This window comes from Saccopteryx bilineata, chromosome 2 (genome assembly GCF_036850765.1).
Source record: "Saccopteryx bilineata isolate mSacBil1 chromosome 2, mSacBil1_pri_phased_curated, whole genome shotgun sequence".
Taxonomy (NCBI): Eukaryota; Metazoa; Chordata; class Mammalia; order Chiroptera; family Emballonuridae; genus Saccopteryx; species Saccopteryx bilineata.
Window position 1 is genome coordinate 149258839 of NC_089491.1, and position 24946 is coordinate 149283784.

General features: G+C 40.2%; 1 long non-coding RNA gene across 2 annotated transcripts in view; it reads right to left on the minus strand.

Annotated features, from left to right (window-relative positions):
- Positions 1 to 4526: 4526 nt before the first annotated feature.
- LOC136324796 (uncharacterized) overlaps positions 4527 to 24946 on the minus strand; it is a 73100-nt gene continuing 52680 nt past the window's right edge. For both annotated transcript variants that reach the window (XR_010729138.1, XR_010729137.1), the window contains 2 exons: positions 11675 to 11750; positions 4527 to 5580 (listed from right to left, as the gene is read on the minus strand). This is a non-coding gene — a long non-coding RNA (uncharacterized lncRNA). The remainder of the gene's footprint in view (positions 5581 to 11674; positions 11751 to 24946) is intronic.

Here is a 24946-nt window from a genome sequence, read left to right on the forward strand (position 1 = left end):
GCTTTTTCACACTGTGCTCAAGACCCCTAAACTTCATGGGGTCAAATCTAAAGAAAGGGTAATGGACCATGAGGTCCAGCTTAATAGACCTGATATTAACACAGCAGCAAGAATGTCACCAAATGCAAAGTTTAGGGCAAGCAATGAATGAAGTATTTGTTACACTTAAATAATATACAAAGGTTATAACAGAGTAGTGGCACTATATCAATGTCATCATTGCAGGACTTTGAAAATTCACCATGTAAGAAATAACCCTGTAACACATCTTTAGATTACAACAGACAAATTTGCTTTCTAACTGCAAATAATAGACTAGAATGGAGAGTTATGCAACTATGGAGACTACCTATAACTATTTTTAGATATTGAAAATCTTCTGCCCAGAGAAATAATCAGGATGCTATCAGTATGTAGTCCTCTTGTAATAATGTATCAGACCCTTCGTATTAATTTTATAGCTCGTATACTGAAACATACATCTTCTCTAAATGAAACAGAAAGATTTTTCTCCTTGGCCCTGGCCGGGTGGCTCAGCAGTAGAGCATCAGCCTGGCATGTGGAAGTCCCGGTTTTGATTCCTGGTCAGGGCACACAGAAACAACCATTTGCTTCTACAACCTTCCCTCTTCTCTCTTTTTCTCTCTCTCTTCCCCTTCCACAGCCATGGCTCAAACATTTGTGTAATTTGGCCCGAGTATTGAGGATGGCTCCATGGCCTCACTTCAAGTGCTGAAATAGCTCGGAGCAATGGAGCAGTGGCCCCAGATGGGCAGAGCATTGCCATCTAGTGGGCTTGCTGGGTGGGTCTCGATCGAGGCGCATGCAGAAGTCTGTCTCTGACTCCCTGCTTCTCGCTTCTCAATTAAAAAAATATATATATATATATTTTTTTTCTCCTCTTGTACTCTGGTTCCTTTAGGACAAGACAGATATTTCTTGCTTTGAAATGAGTAAAACATAACCACACTGAGTATGATGTCATGAACAGAACCACTTGTGTAAATATAGGGCTCTTTCACCAGACTCCTCATCCACACAGGTGCTGGCTCATCATGGTAAGCCCAGTGAGTTATTACAGCGAACTTCAGTTCAGATGATGCAATGTAAGCTGCAGCTTGGGGTCTGAAAGCACTGTGCTCTGTGATTTTGCTTGTGAGTTAACATTAAAAGCATCAGCACTCTCTCCCATAGGGAGGAAGGGGAGATGGGAGGGTACGCACCAGTAAAAATATTTTTGTCCTTTTTCACTGCCCATGTTTTTATTTTATCTCTGCTCTGTTCTTTTTATGTTTCTATCCCCAGCACCAAAGACAAAGCCACAATATTGTTTACACACTCCAAATCTAATGGATATATATATATATATAAAATATCAAATTACTTACCTATTTCTCTTTTTCTATGATTTGATTATCACAAAAAATTGAAAATTGCATTGATTCAGGAAATTCAGTATATTACAATATTAGCTAGTTAACATATGCTATCATGAACTTTCAGCAGATTTTTAAAAAATTTTATTTATTGAAGTTTAGAGAAAGGAAGGGAGAGAAATAATGATTTGTTGCTTCTCTTATTAAGGCCATCATTGGTTGATTCTTGTATGTGCCCCATGTGCCCTGACTGGAGATCGAACTCACAACCTCAGTGTACCAAGACAAAGCTCTAACCAACTGAACTACGGGCCAGGGCCTCAGCAGATTATTAACTGCTGATTTTGCATTATTGATTTGAATTCCAAGAGTCTGTACAAACCACCAAGGTTTCTTGAATGTTACTTTCATATTTGTAAAATTAGACCTGGCTCCAGTAGACGGAAAATCTCATAGTTTTCAGAAAATTAGTTTCAATGATAAAGTACATAAAGCAAGGACATTTACAGACAAAAAAAAATGCTTCTAGACTCTAAGTTCCATGGTTAAGTGTTGTCATTTCTCTTTGACTATTCTCTTCGACTAATAGGGATGGGGAAAAAAATGGCATAATTATTTTACTTATACTTGGTGCTGTGAGTGCTGTTTTTAAATGAAATACAAAGGATTTAAAAAGGGGAACCAATTAAATTTTATTAACAAAGGAAAGCTAAAAGCACTTATCTGTTAATGAGGTTGATCCTAAAGAAGGATACAGGAACATCAAAACTGTGACCTACCTAAAAAAATCACCAGCCTGCCAAAGTACCTAAAATTTCCATCATTAGAGTCATTGATGTGCCATAAAGCATCATTTTTGGAAAGCCCATTAAAATTCAGACATAAAGCATTTACCCAATAATACTTATGATCACTTCAGTATAGAGTAGTCAAGAGCAGGACACAGTCCAGACCAGACACTGTCTGAACCAAAAGAGAGGGCAGACTTGAGTAAAGTCGGATGTAAAAGAACTGTGGAGATTCAGGCCATAGGCGCTGGACACAGGTAGAGACAGGACCACCTGAGAGACTGGGGTGGGACTGCGAACTGCTGCTTTAGAAACTGGACATGAAGCCTGTTATTGAATTGTTTCTAAATATGTCCCTAAAATTAACAATTATTGAAGGAATTTATATTTATACTGCCCAGCTTAAACATACTATGGCGTAGTTATTACAATAAAAATACCTGTGTAATTCACTTCTTCTGATATAATTTTTAAAGTCAGACCAACAGATGTTAGGAAAGAGGTACTTCCACTTCCAAGATTTACCCTTCACCGTATACGTACACATACAACTGTGGTTCTGAAACAATTATTTTCAATGCACTGAACGTTAGGAAGTGCAGGACAGTGATACTGAACAAGAGGATTTCTTTTAAAACTTTATTTTTTAGAGCAGTTTTAGATTCACAGCAAAGTTGAACAATAAGTACATATATTCTTTTCTTCTGTGCACGCTAACAGCATCTTCCACAAACAATCTCCCACACCAAAGTTGTACACTTGTTACCACTGACCTTACATTGACACATTAGTCACCCAAAGTCGAGAGTTTACATTAGGGGTCATTCTTGGTATTGTGCATTCTATGGGTTTTAAAAAGTATAAAACCACCACTTGTACCACTACTATAGTATACAGAGTAGTTTCACTACCCTTAAGATCTTCTGTGTTCCACCTATTTATCCCTCTCTCCGTGTTAACTACTAGAAACTACTGATCTTTCTACTGCCTCCTATGTTTGCCTTTTCCAGAATATCATATAGTTGTAATTATACTGTATGCAGTCTTTTCAGATTGGCCTGTTTAACTTTAGTAATATGTATTTAAGGTTCCTCCATGTCTTTTCCTAGCTTGATAGATCATTCCTTTTTAGCACTGAATACTCCATTGTGTGATGTACCAGGCTTTATAGATCCATTCACCTACCAAAAGACATCTTGGTTACTTCCAATTTTGGCACACCTACATTATTTGGCAACTGCCTACCTGTCTGATTTGTTTCCTACCATTCTATGTTTTGCTCAGTTTAGCCTAAAACTGGCTTTTTTGCTGATCCTCAGAGATGTCACTCTTGTTTTGACATGAAGGCCTTTGTACTTGTTCTTCCCTCAGCCCAGAACATTCTTACGTCAGGGCTCAGCAGGGTTCAAAACCGCCTCTCACGTGACAAGGGCCCATGGCAGAAGTGGAAATAGAGGCTCTATAACTTGTGTTTAAAATGATAAGACAAGCCTCACCAGGCGGTGGCGCAGTGGATAGAGCGTCGTACTGGGATGTGGAGGACCCAGATTTGAAACCCCGAGGTCGCCAGCTTGAGTGCGGGCTCATCAGGTTTGAGCAAGGCTCACCAGCTTGAGCCCAAGCAAGGTGTTACTCAGTCTGCTGAAGGCCCGCGGTCAAGGCACATATGAGAAAGCAATCAATGAACAACTAAGGTGTCGCAATGAAGAGTTGGTATTTCTCATCTCTCTCCCTTCCTGTCTGTCTGTCCCTATCCGTCCCTCTCTCTGACTTTCTGTCTCTACCACAAAAAAATAAAAAATAAATAAAATAAAATGATAGGACAACAAACTGACAAATATAATGAATTCTGTTGTCTTGATAAACAAATGGTCATGTGACTTTTTTTTTTTAGTGCAGAGCTATGGTTATTATATAGTAGGCAAAATAGCAAAGATTACTACATTTAATAATTTTGTGCATGCTAGGTGTGGCTGAAGCAGCAGTGTTTAGATGAGGAATAAAATACCTACATAATTTATAAATTGTGTTTTAATCCATTAAACCTTTTTATCCTTATTTCAGCATGATCATTATTTTTATAATCAACATTTTTATGTAATATTGTTTTGTTGACAACATTGATCTAAAGGATTAAAAATACAATATAATTATATTCAAAATGCATAAAATTCTAACATACCTTAGTGAAAAGTTTAATTTCATTTTAAAAATTAAAATTATTTTTCAGGTTTCAAAAGAAGTTATTGTAATAATTTCAAAAGTCTGTATTAAGGCAAAATAGAAACTAATATCAAAACTTTAATAGAATTCCTTAAAGATAAAATTTTTTTAAAATTTACTTAAATGTAACAAATATTTGCATACCTATAAAACAGTCCACAATTCTAGTGTTCAATGTCCATGTAACTGTCAGTGTAAAAAGTTGAATTAATTTGTGTCTCCAAAACCACGAATCTAAACATGAGGAAAAGGAAGTAAATAGACATTTTGCATTAATGGAAAATCATTTATCATTATCCAAGAATCTGTTCTTTTCTGAGAGGAAAAATTCTGACAATTCAGTTAGTATTTCCTTTCTCTTGCACCTCTGTTACACCTGTCCTCCAGCATGGACGGCAGCACACTCACTCCTCCCAGCATCGGGACACTGTGGCCTTCTGTTCTGAGGTCGTGGCGCAAGAAATTTCTGACGAGAGTTTCCCTGGGGCCCGAGCAGTTTTATTCACGACCAGAGATGTTTAAGGTCACTCAGTACCAGCACTGAGTGCCAGACCCTGGGTAGTGGAGTCCTCCATGTGTCCTGTTTTTGTGTGTTTTTAAAATGTGGGTCTAACAAGCAGAACCCAGGAAAGCTGCCCTCCTGTCATAGTCTAAGGGTGGCATGACAGACCTTGCTCCTTTTGCTCTTTCAGGGCTTGGTTCAAAGGCCACCTCATTAGATACTCCCAACACATGTGCACACAAGTGCACACATGCACACACATAAGCACACAAGCACACGTAAATGCCCATCTAGGCGTGCATGTGCCTTGATGATTCTCCCATTCCCCTTTCCGATTTAATTTTCTTCAGAGTACTTATTCCTACCTGACATATGTTGTGTATTAATTTTTTATTGTCCCTCTCCTGAACTGGAATGTAAGCTCGGTAAAGAAATATTCTTTCCTCTTCCTTGCTAGGGCAGCGTGTGCATATGTTTACTGGTGGGAATTAGAGCATCAGCTAGGAGGACAGTAACACAAGAAATGCAGAAAAAATGACCTCATTTGCTGTTGCCCAGGGATACCTCTGACAAAAACCATAAAAGTATTGTTTTCCAGATTTGCATGTTTGCACTTAAAATGAATGGAATCTTCTGGTAGGATTTTCATTTGAGAGCGAAGGACAATTCGCGGACAGTCCTCTTCAGTTTTCTGTAATGAGAACTCAAGGTGATTACCCCTGTCATCAACCAAATTGTTTCCTTAAACACATCAACACATCACCATCAACAGACCTTTACCCTGACAAACACGCTTACATGATAACGTTATTTACTAAATAATGAAATGTAACATTATAAAGACAAGGATATTGTCCTAGCCCAATTAAACTAAAATGGGAAAAGAATGGCCAGACAACCAGTCTATCTTGGGGAAGACTTCTCATAAAGAAGAGGATACTGTGTCCCCTGGGCTTTTTCTTGTTGTTGTTGTCTTTTTTTTTCCCCTTTCCCTTAGTCTATTTCTCTCAAACCATCATCTGTAGATTACACCAGTAAAAGAAGTACATAAAGGAAGTCATTGTAAAAATAAATATATCATGACTAAAGCCGAAAGTATAGTTTTCTTATAATAGCAGTGAAGGAGAAAACAGTGTCCAAATCATCTCATTAAATGGGTTATTAATAATACTACACCAGTAACATAGACTTCACTAGGTCAGCAGTGTAGTTGAAACAGACCCTGACAGTGATTAACCTCACTAAAGTTTGGTTTCCTTTCTGTATTGAAATGTTTCTTCACTAAACTGCTTAGGGTATGCCTATGTCAATGACTTCAAAGCATTTCTTTAAAAAAAAAATTTTTTTAAGTGTATTCTCTCCCTACAGAAATGTCATGCAGTTTTTTAAGCTGTTGGAATTTAATTCCTTTAATGACAGTGAGGCTTACTGACATAAACACTCAGTAGCTATTCAAAAATACAATATTTCATGTTTTATTCTAAAGATTTAGACTCCTTTGTAAAAAGACATAAAAAATTAATAGTGATTTGTGGATTCCTAGGAATCTGCCACCAACAACTTAAAGATAGGAATCTACAGTTAGAAAAATGAAATAGGCCTTATTGTTTCAGGGAGAAAATATAATACAATTATCTATAAAAGAAGGGGGTGCCTGACCAGGCGGTGGCGCAGTGGATAGAGTGTTGGACTGGGATGCGGAGGACCCGGGTTCAAAACCCTGAGGTCACCAACTTGAGCACGGGCTCATCTGATTTGAGCAAGGCTCACCAGCTTGAGCCCAAGTTTGCTGGCTTGAGCAAGGGGTCACTCACTCTGCTGTAGCCCCCCTCCCCCCCCCCATCAAGGCACATATGAGAAAGCAATCAATGAATCACTAAGATGCCACAACAAAGAATTGATGTTTCTTATCTTTCTCCCTTCCTGTCTGTCCCTATCTGTCCCTCTCTCTGTCTCTCTCTGTCACAAAAATAAAAATTTTTAAAAAGAGAGAGGAGAAAGAAGGAAAGGAAATCTGAGTTTAGGGCAAGAATCATGTATAGTTCACAAAGCAACTTTACTTAAGCTTTGAGTATTTCTTAGGATATAAATTTCATATAGTTAGTAATCATAATTCTAAGTCTTTCTTAAATAAAACTTCCAGTTATCTGTAAAGTGTATTTTATTTAACAAGCCCTTATTAAATTACTGTATGTGTCCCTGGCCAGTTGGCTCAGTGGTAGAGCATCGGCCCATCAGGTGGAAGTCCCAAGTTCGATTCCCAGTCAGGGCACACAATTCACGTGACCATCTGCTTCTCCACCCACTCCCCTCATCCTTCTCTCTTCCTCTCCCACAGCCATGGCTCAAATGGTTCAAGCAAGTTGGTCTGGGCACTGAGGATGACTCTATGGCCTCGCTTCAGGTGCTAAAATAGCTCGGTTGCTGAGAAATGGAGCAGATGGAAAGAGCATTACCCCATAGGGGGCGTGCCTGGTGGATCCAGGTCGGTGCACATGTGGGAGTCTGTCTGTCTGCCTTCCTGTCTTTCATTTAATAAAATAAAATTAATTACTATATATTAGGAAGTGTGCTCTCTGCTCACAATGTCAAATTTAGTTCACATTCTAGTGGAATGAGCTACCTTTAAAAAAAATTACACTTAATAACCCCAAAATATTGAAAGCAGGATGTGAAAGAGATAGTTGTACACACATGTTCATAGCAGCATTATTCACAATAGCTAAAAGATGGAAGCAACCCAGATGTCCCTGGATAAATAAATGGATAAGTACCATGTAGTATATACAAACAGTGGAATATTATTCAGTATCAATAAGGAAGAAAACTCTGACACATGCTCTGACATTGTTGAACCTTGAGGACATTAGCCAAGTAAAATAAGCCAATCACACACAAAAAAAACTAACAGTATGTGATTCCACTTCTATGAAGTGCCTAGAGTAGTCAAAATCATAAAGACGGAAAGTAGAATGGTGGTTGCTAGGGGCTGAGGAGAAGGGGACATGAGGAGTTACTATGTAATGGGTAGAGGTTACTATGTAATGGGTAGAGTTTCCGTTTTGCAAGTTATAAAGAGTTCTGGAGGTAGATGATGATGATAGTTGCACAACAATATGAAGATAACTTAATGTCATTAAACTGTACACTGAAAATGGAAAAATGATAAATTTATGCTACGTGTATTTTATCAATAAAAAGGTTAAAAAACTACATTTTAAAATTACGAATATAGAATAGAAACATAGACAACGTACTGTAGCATCACAGAAAAGGGAAAAATTACCTTTGTGTCTGGTAGGGTGACGGCCGGAGAAGGATTTCAAGAAAGGAGATAGCTGAGTGAGGCCTCAGAGGACATACCATTTAACAGCAGATTAACTGACACTCCCTTCCCCTCCTTAAGCACACTGTGTGATCGTCATGGCCACTGGTTGCAGTGTGTAGTCACAGCCCTCTCGAATTCCCCAGACTTCCCCTCTCCCCTAAAGACTCCTATGCTTGTCAAGAGTCAGAGGCATTGCTTTTCCAGCGTTTATAACATTGTACTTATGGTAATTACCCAATCAAATTACCTATTATGTAAACCAATTCTATTTCAGCAAGAAAAGGAAGGAAATTGTTACTCTATAAAAACAAATGGTTTGGGGCCCTGGCCGGTTGACTCAGTGGTAGAGCGTAGGCCTGGCATGCAGAAGTCCCGGGTTTGATTCCCGGCCAGGGCACACAGGAGAAGCGCCCATCTGCTTCTCCACCCCTCCCCCTCTCCTTCCTCTCTTGCTCTCTCTTCCCCTCCTGCAGCGAGGCTCCAATGGAGCAAAGATGGCCCGGGCGCTGGGGATGGCTCCTTGGCCTCTGCCCCAGGCACTAGAATGGCTCTGGTTGCGGCAGAGCAACGCCCTGGAAGGGCAGAGCATCACCCTCTGGTGGGCAGAGCGTCGCCCCCTGGTGGGCGTGCCGGGTGGATCCCGGTCGGGCGCATGAGGGAGTCTGACTGACTGTCTCTCCCCATTTCCAGCTTCAGAAAAATACAAAACAAAACAAAAAAACAAAAAACAAAAGGTTTGGAAAGGCTCCATAAATTAGTCACAAAAAAAAAATTGTTGTTGCATTAGGTATAGGTATAACACATAAATTACTGAGAGGAAATTGTAAACATCTAGATGGATTTTCACTCAGGTTACTGTGCAAGTCCACTTACGTTTCTCTTCCTCTTTAGGAAAATCAAAACTAGCAGTTGTAGAACAATGCAAAAAGGACAGAGATAATGCAGAATGAACTATAAGGAACTTGAATTAGTAGACCCATTCTCAAAGAAAAAACCTTGACCACTAAGGTTTGACAACTAAATGAGACATTTATATGTTTTAATTATAAATACGTATATCTAATCTTGTGTTAAGTCCCTTTTTCTACCACACTATCCATTGCAGCTGAGGTTTCTTTGGATAAGAAGCCATAACGGTTTAGAGCACAGACTGTGGAACCACATCACCTGCATTGAATTATGGCTCTATCATCTAGGAGTTATGTGACCTCAGGCAAATTAATCTCTGTACTTTAGTTTTTATCATCTATTAAGTGGAAATAATAACAGTCTCTCTCTATGACAGTCTTTTTTTTTTTTTTACTTTACTTATTTAGTGTATATAAAGCACTTAGAAACATCTGATTTAGTAAGTACTGTGTGTTAGCTATTACCAGTGCTATTAATGGTATGGCACTACTTCTACCAACTGTATTCTGCCAGCAGAGAGGAGACAGAGGAATGGTAAGAAGAAGGGTGCATTTTGAGAGGGAATAGCCTGCGAACCGTGGAGCTGTGATCGTGACAACTGGAGATTCAGTACATGTTAAAAAGGAGAATGATTGGGGGAGGGGATCTCAGGTCCAGTGCTGATGGTGCTTTTCTGTCATCCCATTTGTTGTTGTTGTTGAGACACACAGAGAGAGAGAGAGAGAGAGAGAGAGAGAGAGAGAGAGAGAGAGAGAGAGAGAGAAGGATAGACAGGAAGGGAGAGAGATGAGAAGCATCAATTCTCCTTTGAGGCACGTTAGTCGTTCATTGATTGCTTTGTCATATGCAGAGGTGGATTTGGCGGTGGGCGCCCTGGACCCTGACTTCTGAAGGGCCCCACAAAACCCTAACTTTACACTTTTTAAAAATGACACCAAGTTTGGTTTTATATGTGCAATTTTAACATTAATAGTACACAATATTTTTTATTAATTTAAAAATATGATTAACATGTATTTTTATTTTCCCTGTCTTTTTTTTTTTTTTTTTTTTTTTTTGTATTTCTCCGAAGCTGGAAATGGGGAGAGACAGTCAGACAGACTCCCGCATGCGCCTGACCGGGATCCACCCGGCACACCCACCAGGGGCGAGGCTCTGCCCACCAGGGGGCGATGCTCTGCCCCTCTGAGGCCTCGCTCTGCCGCGACCAGAGCCACTCTAGCGCCTGGGGCAGAGGCCAAGGAGCCATCGCCAGCGCCCGGGCCATCCTTGCTCCAATGGAGCCTTGGCTGTGGGAGGGGAAGAGAGAGACAGAGAGGAAGGAGGGGAGGGGGGTGGAGAAGCAAATGGGCGCTTCTCCTATGTGCCCTGGCCAGGAATCGAACCCGGGTCCCCCGCACGCCAGGCCGATGCTCTACCGCTGAGCCAACCGGCCAGGGCCTGTCTCTCTTTTTTTTAAGGGGCCCAAAATTTTCTTTTGCGCCAGGGTCCTCAACTAATCTTAATCAGCCTCTGACCATTGTGTGCCTTGACCATGGGGCTACAGCCGAGCCAGTAACCCGTTGCTCAAGCCAGCAATCTTGGGCTCATGCTAGCAACCTTTGGGCTCAAGACAGCAACCATGGGGTCATGTTTATGATCCCAGGCTCAAGCCAGCAACCCATGCTCAAGCTGGTGAGCCTGTGCTCAAGCTGGCAACCTCAGGCTAAAGTCAATGTCTTTTGGCTTCAAGCCAGTGACCTTTGGGCTCAAGCCAGTGACCTTGGGGCTTTGAACCTGGGTCCTCAGCATCCCAGGCCAATGCTCTGTCCACTCTTCCACTGCCTTGTCAGGCTGTCATCTCATTTCTTACTTAACCTGTGCCTCTAGTTCTCTGCTCTCTTGGTCACTTTTTATATACCAAGTTTTGAGATACTTACGAACATAGAGACTGAGTGGTCTCCAACCCTAATGTATTTATAATTCAGCAAGAGCTTCTGAGACATAAATCATGTGAGAGAATTCACGTTAAGAATACTTTCCCCTGACCTGTAGTGGTGCAGTGGATAAAGCATTGACCTGGGATGCTGAGGTTGCCTCTTCAAGGCCCCAGGCTTGCCCAGCCAAGGCACACACGAGAAGCAACTACAAGTTGCTTCCTGCTTCTCCCTTCTCTCTCTTTCCCCTATTTCTAAAAATCAATAAATAAAATGTGTAAGAATGCATTATATATTCTGTATATAAAAATGAGTCACTGATGGGAAGAGGGTGCAACAAATTGACCTGAGAGAATATGATAGAAAATGATAACTGAACTGGATATTAAGGATGCACAAGAGTTTATCTATAAATGATAGCATCCAGCATGCATGGTTAACATCACTAGAGTTAATGGACAAGGTCATCAAAGTGCCCTTTACAAGTAGTTGCAGTGACTAAGAAAGCTTCTGCCTTACATTGAAAGGTTTGGAAAGTGTAACATCTGTTTCACAAGGTCTCGACTATATATTTCCTATTTGACTTATCCTTGATAAAACTCTGAAATATATCATTGAGCCAAACCACCTACCTACAATTAAGTCAGATGGCTTCTGAAGTATTCTTTTCTTCCATCTTCCTGTATTTTAGCTTGGAAGCTTAGACAACTGGCAAGATAAAAATTAACATGAAATGTTGAGTACAACCAAGAAAAAGCTATAACCATTGTTCACTGCCTTTCCCTTTTTAAGGACACCAGTCAAAAGAAAACCTATTCCATATGACCTCATCTCATCTTAATTAGTCATATCTGCAACTAATTTCAAATCAGTTCACATACTGAGATACTGGGGATTAGGACTTCAACAGATGAATTGGGGGGAGGCACAATTCAACCCATAAGAATAACAAAGGCTTTGTGTAATAATGCAGGCAATACAGAGACATAAGAAATAAATGATCTCCTTCTCCAACCCCATCCCATTTCTCTGCTTGAAATTAAACCTTCCATAAGTCTTTTCATAGCTACACACACACCACATATTATATTATATAATCTTATATTTAGACACACATATACACAATTTTTTCTTAAGTCCAATTGTATCATACACATATTTAGCCCCTTGTTTCTTTCACTTCCCAGTGTACCATGGATATTTTTAAAAATCTATATGTATAGATCTATGTAAATATTTGCATAATATTCTAAATATTCTATAGTATGAATAAATAATCTATTCAGTACTTGTTCTATTGGTGAATATTCAAGGTAATTCCAGGATTTAGGTTGTTTGTGTTTTTAAGTGCAGCAATATGCAGTTTTACTCAGCCTTTTCCATAAGACTAGTGCTTTTCTTTATGTAAATTAGATTCCTACATGTGGCATTTCTAGGTCAAAGATATGCACATTTAAATTTAATATTACCAGGTGAGTTTCAAAAATGTTTTAGCTATGCACGTTTTCATCAATAGTGCCTAAGAGGTATCAGCTTTCCCTACACTTTTGCCAAAGTAGATCCGATAATTTTTTCTAAATTTTTGTCTCTCTGATACATAAAAAAATAATATATTTTTATTTAAGATATATATCCCTGACTACCACTTAGGTCCAGTATCTTTTCCAATGTTCATTGGCTATTTGTATTCTGATCTGAGAATGGCTAGATCTTCATGTGCATCTGTTTTTCTATTAGATTTCTTGTATTTTGTCCATTTGCAGGAGTCATTGTATTTAAGAGAAATTAGCACATTCTTACATATGGTGCAGGTATTCTTTCCCATCTGTCATTCCTCCTTTAACTTTGTACTGCTCCCTTTGCCATTCAGAAAATTCGGGTTTTTATGTAGGTAAGTCTCTCCATTTTCTTTTCTTTAAGGATGTGTGGGTTTTTCTGCCTCGCCCATGATTGCCCATACCTATGCCCAAGATTTTTAATCTCCTTAATTATATTTTAATGTTCTAGTTGTATTTGTTATAAGTTACAAGACAATTTCTTTTCTCCCAGATAAATATACCATGACTTTAGCACTATATATAAAGTAATTAGTTCTCTCTTTCTCACTAATTTGAAATGTATGCATCACCATATCCGAAGTTCTTATTTAAAGAATACTTGAACCTGATTCTGTGCTGTGTTCTGTTTCCTGATCAACTTGTTCATTCTTGAGCCAGCATCCAAATTATTTTGATTCTGGTTGTCATATAGGACATTTTAATACGGCAAGTTCCCCTTCACTATTTGCTCTCTTTCATAATTTTCTTGACAATATTTTACACTTTTTCTTTCATATTAGTTCTAAAATTATCTTGACCAGTTAAAATAACAACAATGGGACTGTCATTCAAATTTGTCATTTAAATTTGTATATATATAATATTTGGGATATTAATGATTTTCCCTATTTAGAAATCACATCAACCACATGAGTTTACTATGAAAGGTTCTGTAACTTGTCTAAGACCATGCAGCTGGAAAAAGACAGAGGCTGTCTTTAATATCTCTCTGATGTAAATTCCACATTAGTTACAATCTCTATTCAGAGCAGAGAAGGAAAGTGATAAATTAAATGACTGAGATTGTCCTGGCTGAATTGCATGGCAGCCTAACCATTTACAAGTCTGTCAAACACAGGTAGAACTTGACCAAGCATGGCACCAGTAAACCATTCTCTTTCTTCAAAAGATCTAGGTAGAATAAAACTGAGAATAAGTACCTGGAAGATTCCTGGTTGAAACACATCTTTACTGATATGAAATTCTGTCATTTTAACTTTATTTTTTGGTTTACAAAATACAAATACCCTTAGAAAGATTACTGCACATATTGGTGCAAATTGTGCAACAATTTGTTTGTTACGCTTAATGAACCGGTGAACTCCCTTTTAAAATAAAATTTTAATCTTGGGTGGTGGGACACAAAGATGGAAATGGATTTGGAAAACAGGACACCACCTCAGAGTAGCTGATGTTAGGTTAAATAGAATGCTGGTGGCCGGGAGCCCGGAACGGTGCACAGACTGACAAGCAGCTCAAAAGGACCTATTATCTGGGAGATAAGGCCACTGCAGTGACCTCATATTTGGGGAGGGGGGCTAATAAGTTCTGCTTAGCCTGACCTGTGGTGGCACAGTGGATAAAGTGTCAACCTGGAATGCTGAGGTTGCCGGTTCAAAACTCTGGGCTTGCCTGGTCAAGGCACATATGGGAGTTGATGCCTTTTGCTCCCCCCCTTTCTCTCTCTCTCTCTCTCTCTCTCTCTCTATCTCTATCTCTATCTCTATCTCTATGTCTATCTTTCTCTTCTCTAAAATGAATAAATAAAATCTTTAAAAGAAAAAAGTTCTTCCCAGCCTTCAGGTAACAAATGAAGCAAATCAGCTCTAAGAAGTCCAGCGACTGACCTTGCTCTGCTCTGCCTTCCTACATTGATGGCACTGGTATCCCTCCTGTGCCCAGAATAGCCACTCTTTTTCTTACCTGAAGTCTGGTCACCATTTGCTATCTCTGCTGCTCAAAAATAAAGCTGTTTTAAGAACATTTCAAAAAATGAAACAAAAGAACAGCTAGAAGTTTATTTTCAGGTGAAAAGCCCAGACCGAAGGTAGAAGCTAGTTGTTAAGAGATGGACCCTTGAGGCAGCAAATAAGAAAACAGATAAGGACTAAACCAGCCAAATCAATACCATATTAAAGTCAGTTAACTGACTAGTCAGTACTATTGAACACCAATTATGGGCAAATGGCTGGTTAGACCCAGTTTTAAGAAATTACTCAGTTTACTGGAATGATATTGGGAACACATCCCCTGAATGCCCAATGCTTTTGCATTTCTCCACCTCTTTTTATTCTTGGCAGAATAAAATTGTATTCTGTTCCTGTTATTAAATCAAAGTGGTGATAATGACGATAAATTTTTCTACTCATCCTGCTTGTGTATTGTGCTTATTTCTTTAAACTGTTTGATCAAAAGCATGCTTACAGTATTTCCTCAAAAGAAATCAATGGGCATGGCTTAAACTGATGAGCAAATAATTTTCATTGTAGAGAGAAATAATGTCAAATCAGTACTTCATGATGTAGAATGAAATATCAGTTAAATATTCATTAACATATTCAGAAGATTGATATCTACTCTAAATTTACCATATATATGTATAGTAGATCAGCTTAAAACATTTTCAGCACGACCAGGAATAGCGCAGTGCATAGAGCGTCAGACTGGGACTCAGAGGACCCAGGTTCGAAACCCCAAGGTTGCCAGCTTGAGCACGGGCTCATCTGGTTTGAGCACAACTCACTAGGTTGAGTCCAACGTCACTGGCTTGAGCAAGGGGTCAAACTTGCTCTGCTGTAGCCCCCTCCCCCCCATCAAGGCACATTTGAGAAAGCAATCAATGAACAACTAAGGAGCCAGAGCGAAGAATTGATGCTTGTCATCTCTCTCCCTTCCTATCTATCTGTCCGTATCTGTCCCTCTCTGTGTCTCTCTCTCTGTCTCTGTCACAAAAGATTTTTTTTTCAAATAAAAAGGATATCTTAAAGGCCCTGGCCGGTTGGCTCAGCAGTAGAGCGTCGGCCCAGCGTGCGGAGGACCCGGGTTCGATTCCTGGCCAGGGCACACAGGAGAAGCACCCATTTGCTTCTCCACCCCTCCCCCTCTCCTTCCTCTCTGTCTCTCTCTTCCCCTCCCGCAGCCAAGGCTCCATTGGAGCAAAGATGGCCCAGGCGCTGGGGATGGCTCTATGGCCTCTGCCTCAGGTGCTAGAGTGGCTCTGGTCGCAACATGGCGACGCCCCGGAGGGGCAGAGCATCGCCCCCTGGTGGGCAGAGTGTCGCCCCATGGTGGGCGTGCCGGGTGGATCCCGGTCAGGCGCATGCGGGAGTCTATCTGACTGTCTCTCCCTGTTTCCAGCTTCAGAAAAAATGAAAAAAAAAAAAGGATATTTTAAGATGTGATACAAAATGTCCATTATTTAAAAGTTTAAAAACTGTATCTCAATATTCTGAAATAAATGCAATAATATTTTAATACAAACATGTCCAAAACAATTTTAAGCTATTTATAATAGACATACACTTCCATTAAAAAAAAAAGCAGGCCCTGGCCGGTTGGCTCAGTGGTAGAGCATCAGCCTGGTGTGCAGGAGTCCCAGGTTCGATTCCCGGCCAGGGCACACAGGAGAAGCACCCATCTGCTTCTCCAACCCTCCCCCTTTCCTTCCTCTCTGTCTCTCTCTTCTCCTCCTGCAGCCAAGGCTCCATTGGAGCAAAGTTGGCCCGGGCACTGAGGATGGCTCTGTGGCCTCTGCCTCAGGCACTAGAATGGCTCTGGATGCAACGGAGCAATGGCCCAGATGGGTGGAGCATCGCCCCCTGGTGGGCATGCTGGGTAGATCCGGTCGGGCACATGCGGGAGTCTGTCTGACTGCCTCCCCATTTCCAACTACAGAAAAATACAACAAAAATAAAGCAAACAGCCCTGGCCGGTTGGCTCAGCGGTAGAGCGTTGGCCTAGCGTGCGGAGGACCCGGGTTCGATTCCCGGTCAGGGCACACAGGAGAAGCGCCCATTTGCTTCTCCACCCCTCCGCCGCGCTTTCCTCTCTGTCTCTCTCTTCCCCTCCCGCAGCCAAGGCTCCATTGGAGCAAAGATGGCCAGGGCGCTGGGGATGGCTCTGTGGCCTTTGCCTCAGGCGCTAGAGTGGCTCTGGTCGCAACATGGCGACGCCCAGGATGGGCAGAGCATCGCCCCCTGGTGGGCAGAGCGTCGCCCCATGGTGGGCGTGCCGGGTGGATCCCGGTCGGGAGCATGCGGGAGTCTGTCTGACTGTCTCTCCCTGTTTCCAGCTTCAGAAAAATGGAAAGAAAAAAAAAAACATGATAAAGCAAACAAACAAACAAACAAAAACACCCCTATAAGAACGGTGCTTTGTGAAAGTGGTGCTGGACTAGAAGTCACAGGTTCTATACTAGCTTATGTTCCTTCTACTAGGATGATAGGATAGTTCGTAGAAGATGCAAATGACATGAGGCACTGTAATAGACTCTGAGAACTGCAAAAACCTATTAAAATGCAGAAAATTTTTTTCTATTTGAGAGAGTGGCAAGGAGAGAGAGAAAGGGATGTCGAGCTGCTCCTGTATTTGCCCTGACTGGGGAATGGAGCCAGCAACCTCCAACCTCTGGGACAACATTCCAATCAACCAAGCTATCTAGCCAGAGCTCAATTTTCTTTTTTTAATCTGTTGATTGGCTTCTAGAGGGACAGAAAGAGGGAGAAAGAGGTGAGGGGGGAGAGAAACATTCATTTGTCGTTCTACTCAGTCGTGCATTTTCTGGTTGCTTCCTGCATGTGCCCTGACCAGGGATCAAACCCACAACCTTGTTGTTTCAAGAGGACGCTCTTAACCAACTGAGCCAACCAAGCAGGGCCCAGCACATCCTATTATCATACAAAAATTGGTGTACTTTACTGTGGTGTCCTTAAGGATAAACTTCTAAATGCCAATATCAAAATTCAATGAAATATTTAGATTCAATATTTAAAATCAATAGGAAAGGTCATTATTTGAAGGATTTTGCAGGTTTTTGTAATGCAAATATCCATTCTAAATCAATTTGGTTTTGTGAACTTAATTTGTTTGGTTTTCTTTAATTGAGGTTGCCTTATTGTATCTATACCCAATAGTTTCAGTTTTGTTCATCTAATTGATTCAAAGCCTCTGTACTCAGAGGTCTCCTGAAAGGCTCAGTTTGGATGTGAGGACTCTGTCCAAGCCCACCTGGCCGGACCCAGAGGCAAAGGCAGCACTGCCACCAGCAGGAAAACAGAAGTCCCAGTGTCTCCACTTCAACCCAAACTGTCCATTTCTTCCACTTAGAGCTATTGTTAAATAAACCAAGGCTGAGTATGGGCAACAGAAAACAATGAAAAAAAAAGCTCTTTAGATGGATGAAACATCCTATAGCAGCAAAAACAGTTTCCTGGAATAACAGACTGAAAAGCAAGCATTCTGGGTGTAAAGTGCAGCACAGTTGTGATTGATTTCTATTAAATATTTAGTAATAATTCTCCATGAAAATATTTTTCCTTGTCTACATGACTAAGATGCAAGTTTAAAAAAAAACAAAAACAAATATACTAACATGCATTTAGTAAAGAATGTGGTTGGCATAATATAATTTCATTACTGTACTGTTGTAGAAGAGTACAGATATATCATTTATACTCCACTTGCTGCAAAGTTTCATTTTCATTGCAAAAATAAAGTTTTCATGTTACAAAATCATCACCCAAAATGACAAGAAAAAATGAAATATTGACATTTAAAAAATTATGTAATATGATGTGTCTTAAAACTAAAAGGTATATATAATTACAAGTTTTAATTTTATACATTTATAGATATTATAATATGTGTTTTAAATTTTGGACACAATTGAGGGGTAGGTGCATATATCCATGTAAGATTATTTTTCAGCTCTTACATTCAAAGTCTCTCACCATCCTTGTTCTAGAATCTTTGTGATCATCAGAAGAAATTAGAAAATGTTCTTTCTGTTGTCACAGGCATGAGAAGATAATTGTGGGGTGCCATTAAACCCCCAGCCCCTCCCATCCATATTTTTAAACTACTCAACCCTTCTCATTTCAAGAGCTCACAATTACAAAAGACCAAATTCTTACTTAGTTATACCCACGCAATTCCCACTGGATTTTTTTTTCTTTTTGATAAATTGTATAAACACATCTGAAGCTACATTTATCCTAATGAATATTGGTATATTTATTTTACTTCAAATTAATATTTCTTTGATGTTAAAGAAATTTCTTAGAATTTTTATGGAAATCTTTAAAGGTCCTAGAAAATCAATTTTGGTCAGTATGTGTGTATTTTTTTTTCCAAGTACAGTTTATATTCAATATTTTGTATGAGTTTCAAGTGTAAAGCATAATGGTTAGACAATCATATACTTTACAAAGTGTTTCCCCTGATATTTTCAGTACCCACCTGGCACCATGCGTAGTAATTACAGTATTGTTGACTATGTTCCCTATGCTGTACTTTACATCCCCACGACTGTTTTGTAAGCACCGATCTGTACACAATCCCTTCACCTTTTTCACCTAGTCCCCCATCCCTGCTTTCCTTGGGCAACCATCAGTCTGTATCTATGCATCTATTTCTGTTCTGTTTGTTTATATAGTTCTTTAGATTCCACACATAAGTGAAATCATACAGTATTTGTCTTTGACTGACTTATTTCACTTAGCAAAATACCGTCTAGTTCTATCCATGCTGTCACAAAATGGTAAGATTTCATTCTTTTATATGGCCAAGTAATATTACAGTATAGAAAAGTGGTAATGTATATGTATGCATTTGTCTTTTGATGGGCACCTGGATACAGTGTTCTTGAATCTAAAACTCAGCATTAATAAAGGGGCAAGTATTTTAGCTCTAACCTATGAATATTTTTATTTGTAGATGTTCCATGTTGAATTTACAGACGGACATGAAAGTTATAATAGCAATAACTAAGGAAAGTTTACAACTCTAATATTTTCCCTAACTTGTTTCATCCACCTTTCAGGTACCCAGATGTCAGTATTCAGGGGTTCAGTGTGGAGTAATGTCATGTTCTCCTCCTATCAAATTACATTCTTGCCTGACCTGGCAGTGGCGCAGTGGATAGAGCGTCAGACTGGGATGTGGAAGATCCAGGTTCAAGACCCCGAGGTTGCCAGCTTGCGTGCGGGCTCATCTGGTTTGAGCAAAGCTCGCCAACCTGGACCCAAGGTCGATGGCTCGAGCATGTGGTTACCCGGTCTGCTGAAGGCCCGCAGTCAAGGCACATATGAGAAAGCAATCAATGAACAACTAAGATGTTGCAACAAAAAACTGATGATTGATGCTTCTCATCTCTCTCTGTTCCTGTCTGTCTGTCCCTATCTATCCCTCTCTCTGACTCTCACTCTGTCTCTGTAAAATAAATAAATAAATAAATAAATAAATAAACAAACAAATAAATAAATAAATATTTAGGCCATACCATTCTGAGTGTGTGATTCTTTAAAAATGAAGATGACACAATTTAACAATTCCTAAAAGGGCAGAGGGCCCCCAGATCAGTTCAAAATTTCTCCACCACATCTCTTCCTTTTCAGACAATTTCTGACCCACAGGACCCAGCTATAAGAATGAGCACCATGTTGGTGGTTTGATCTGTGGCCCAGGTTTCTCGGCTCACAGTTTTTCAATAGTTTCTCAGCTAAACTCCTTGCCTCCAGACTCACCCACATGCCAATCCATTCTTTATACACTCAATCATTTTATGTCTATTCAAAACCCTTCCACGTGGTTTTATAATCAGATGTATAAAATCCAACTGCTTGGCATAGTGTTTGAGGACCTTCGCGATCTGGCTCCTCTTCCTTAACTCCAGCCACACCAACTTCTTGCGTCCCCAAAATCTATTCTGCTTTCTTTTGTGTCCTGACTTTTGCATATTCTAGTCCCTCTACTTTGAATTCCCTTCTTCTCTCTGTTCCCTTTTCAGGCTGTTTTGTCCTTCAGTGCTCTGCTTAATTGTCTTATTCCCCAGAACCTTCCATGACTACAATAGAGCAGGTAAGAGCCTATCAAAACTTGTCCATAGAGCTTGACCAGGTGGTAGTGCAGTGGATAGAGTGTGATCCTAGGACACTGAGGACCCAAGCTTGAAATCCTGAGGTCACTGGCTTGAGCATGGGATCTTAGACATGACCCCATGGTCGTTGGCTTGAGCCCCAAAGGAGCTGGTGTGAAGCCCAAGGTCTCTGGCTTGAACAAGTGGTTACTCAGTCTGCTGGAGCCCCCGGTCATGGCACATATGAGAAAGCAATCAATGAACAACTAAGGTGCCACAATAAAGAATTGATGCTTCTCATCTTTGTCTCCTTTCTTGTCTGTCTTTCTGTCTCCCTCTTGCTTAAAAAAAAAAAAAAAAAGAACTTGTCCACAGAACCTGTGCTCACCCCATCCTCTCCTTGTGCATATCATATCTTAGAATTCTCTGTTCAATTTCTGTTCAATTATCCATTTCTCCGATTATAAAAGCGGGGTGTCAGCCTTATCCATCTTTGGATCTTCGATTCATGACACACAGTAGGTGCTCAATAAAAATTTGGAAGAATTAAGGATTAAATTTTCTTTCCCGAGAATGAAGCCTAGGCTTGTCTGCCCACATTAGCATGAGGTTCCAATCTACCAAACGGAGCACTCACGAAGAATTGATAACTCACAGGAGAAGATTCTGTTGCTATAAATTACGCAAATGAGAATCTGTATGAGGATAACTGCTTAAAACATTTTCTTTTATCTAAGCATTAAGAATCAACTTGCATCTGGTTTTTAATGTACCGACAAGCAGGGCGATACAACATATCAGAGAAGGGATGGGGAGCTGAATGCAGACTGAGGAGTTATAAGTCATGTCTCTTCATCCCAAAGGACTGCTCACTGAGTTGATTAACAAGCTGCAATCACTTGTCTAATCACCTTTCAGGCTTTGTCAAAAGGCCAGCTGTCCTCCCCAGATGACACCTTTGCCATCTCCCAACTATAACACATCTCTCTACACATGACTTACATAGTAAAACAAAGGTCAACACAGGCTAACTAAAAACTAAAGTGGGCCTGGTCCCAAGGAATTCCCAGGCTGCCGTTGATCCTGGATTTCCTTCATCACCCAGGTAGGTGCACTGAGACCAGGTACTTCCTCCCGGCTCCAGCTGGCGAGGGTTCCACTCTCATTCTTCACACTTCTGTTCTTCACTCATGTGTTGCTGCTGCTTTTTGTTTAGCATGACTTATTGCACTTTAAAAAGAAACCAGGTTCAGCAACTGTCAAAAAAATGCTTGGCACGTATTAAAACAAAGAAGATTAATAGCCAGTTCCAAGAAACCATATCTGCTGCTGAATGCTATCTAGAATTTTCACTTTAAATGCTGCACATGAAGCTGGGGGGAAGAAAATTCTGAAAATGAAAAATAAGAAGTTTTGAAGTGCTCAAAATAATAATACACAAAATTTTATATTACTGAGAGGTAAGGTTTGCCATGAAATTAAGCAATATGTATTGTAACACCTTCCAGTGCATAAGCAAAATGTGTATATAAAATAATTTTTTGTATTAGATTAAATAGTACCACTGGTATAAAGCAATATATTGGTGTTTACTCCAAGGGTAATAATCTCAGACTTCTAGGATTTGATTAACATTTTTTCAACTGTGATTTTTCTTAGCTGCAGGATGATCAATGGCATACATAAAAGTTAGCCTAAGGCGCTGGAAGGTTATGTGACTTGAGAATCATCAAAGAGTAATTAAATAATGGTTAATCCTGAGCTAAGATTTAAGTGTGTTTGATGGTATTTTATAGCTGCAAAGAAGTAAAAGGTACTGAGCTCTGAGTCTCAGGCCTTCCTGTACAGCCCTAGGTTTGTGATTTGGGGCGAGTCGGATCATCATCCCTGCCTTCCTTCATTGCTCACTGGGCTAGTCAGTGAAAACGCAAAGATGATTTAGCCAAGGCCTCGGAAGACGTCTCTGGTTCTCATTTTCCTTATCTGTAAAATGGAGCTTTCATAATGATAATTAAATGAAACATGTTAAAATACCTTATACATGGTTAAGAGTCATGCAGATGCTATTAAATGTTAGTATAATAACTAACATAATGACGAGAATGTTTAAAGAACAGAGGACCTGCCTGACCTGTGGTGGCGCAGTGGATAAAGCAACGACCTGGAAATGCTGAGGTTGCCGGTTCGAAACCCTGGCCTTGCCTGGTCAAGGCACGTATGGGAGTTGATGCTTCCAACTCCTCCCCTCTTCTCTCTCTCTGTCTCTCTCTCCTCTCTCTCCCTCTCTGTCTGTCTCTCTCCCTCTCTCTCTCCTCTCTAAAAATGAATAAATAAAATTAAAAATAAATAATTAAAAAACAAAGAACAAAGGACCTCATAAATATCTTAGTGTTTCCTAAGAATAGGGGTGTTTGCTTACATAACCATACTACAGTTTTCAACTTAGGTTAGCATTGATACAGTACTTTCATCTCATTTGCCATCCATGTCCCACTTTTGTCCCAATTACATCCTTTTTTCTCTTCTCTAGTCCAGGCTTCAGCTTCGATCAGAAATTGCTTTCTGTCATCGTGTCTCTTTAGCCTCCTCTAATCTGGAACGTTTTCCCACCCTTTCTTTCTCATGTCTGATATGGACAATTTTAAGAACACAGTCCTCTTATTTTTTTAAATTAGAATATTTCTCATTCTTTAGTTGTTTCACATTTTTAATGATTATTTTATGTTCATCAAGTGAAGATTCTATTCCTACCACTGAGTACCCAGAGCCATCCTTACATGTAGAATGGTATCAGTCACACGGTGTCCGGCTTGCCACAAGTGACGATGTAGTGTTGATTTCATCCCCTCCTCTCCTGCCCTATTTGTTCTCTTCATTCTTCTATTTTTCTATGGAGCCTTAGACTGTGACATCCAGCTTTCTCTCCCTCCCTGTTACTTGCACTAAAGGGGTCATGGGCATAAGGTCATGTCTGATCACATCATTCCCACAAGGGAGAGAGGGACCAGAAAGAGCTCACAATCCTGACAGCTGCACAGAAGGGAACCATCAGTTTTTGCTTCTGATTCTAAACCATCCTTGATTCTCATACTGTGCCCCCCACCTTCCTATCCTCCTTGGTTCCTTCCTATTAAATGACCGATTCCCAAGTTTCCAGCATGCTACCTTGGACCTTATTTCACTCTACCTTTCCAACAACCAAATGTGTTTGGCAGGGTTTATTATCACTATTTTGTACATAAGGAGAGGCCCAGACCCATGGACTGTTTTCCCTCACAGTCAGGTGCTTAGAGGGTGATAGATTAAGGGCTTGGGCTGCTGTCTATTGCTTCCCCACTACAGTTTGATGCCTCCTTACAGTAACTTTACCCCTGCAGATCCTGTGTAATCCCATGGCATGGTGACTGAAGATACAGGATACTGCCTTTTCTTTTGTGGAAATGCTAAAGGTAGGCCTGACCAGGTGGTGGCGCAGTGGGTAGAACGTCAGACTGGGACGCAAGGACCCAGGTTCTAAGCCCCATGGTCGCTGGCTTGAGCAAGGTGTCTCTTGCTCTGCTGTAGCCTCTCGGTCAAAGCACATATGAGAAAGCAATCAATGAACAACTAAGGTGCCACAGCGAAGAATTGATGCTTCTCATCTTTCTCCCTACCTGTCTGTCCCTGTCTCCCTCTGTCTCTGTCACACACACACACACACACACACACACACACACACACAATAGTAGAGGTAGTTAGGACGTATGATGCTTAAACTCTTAAACAAATGAAATTTGGCAAAAACATAAAAATGTGTTTGTCATAATATTCACTTAGCAAATTTGAAAGCTATAGCTCAGAAATTTTCCATAAGTATTCATCAAAAATAATAGCTTTTAAATGCAGAGCTCATATTTCAAGAATACTAACTTGCAAATGCACATCATCATGAAAAAAGTCAAACAAGAGGCAGGGAAGGAATCTAAGAGAGCCTGCCCAACTTTCTTATTCACAACATAACACACACTCCTTAAAGAAAATTTAGAAATACACACAATTTTTAAAAGGGCTGGGTACCAATGACCTTATTTTACAAATGCAGAAACTAAGAAAGAGAGACTCTTAAGTGTCTTACATGTGGCCACACTGGGTGTTAGTAACAGACCTGGCCTTGGACCTTGGGTCTCCTGCAACAGTCCAGTGCACTTGCTGACTTTAATGAGTTCTTCATGAAATATAAATTAGAAAATGTT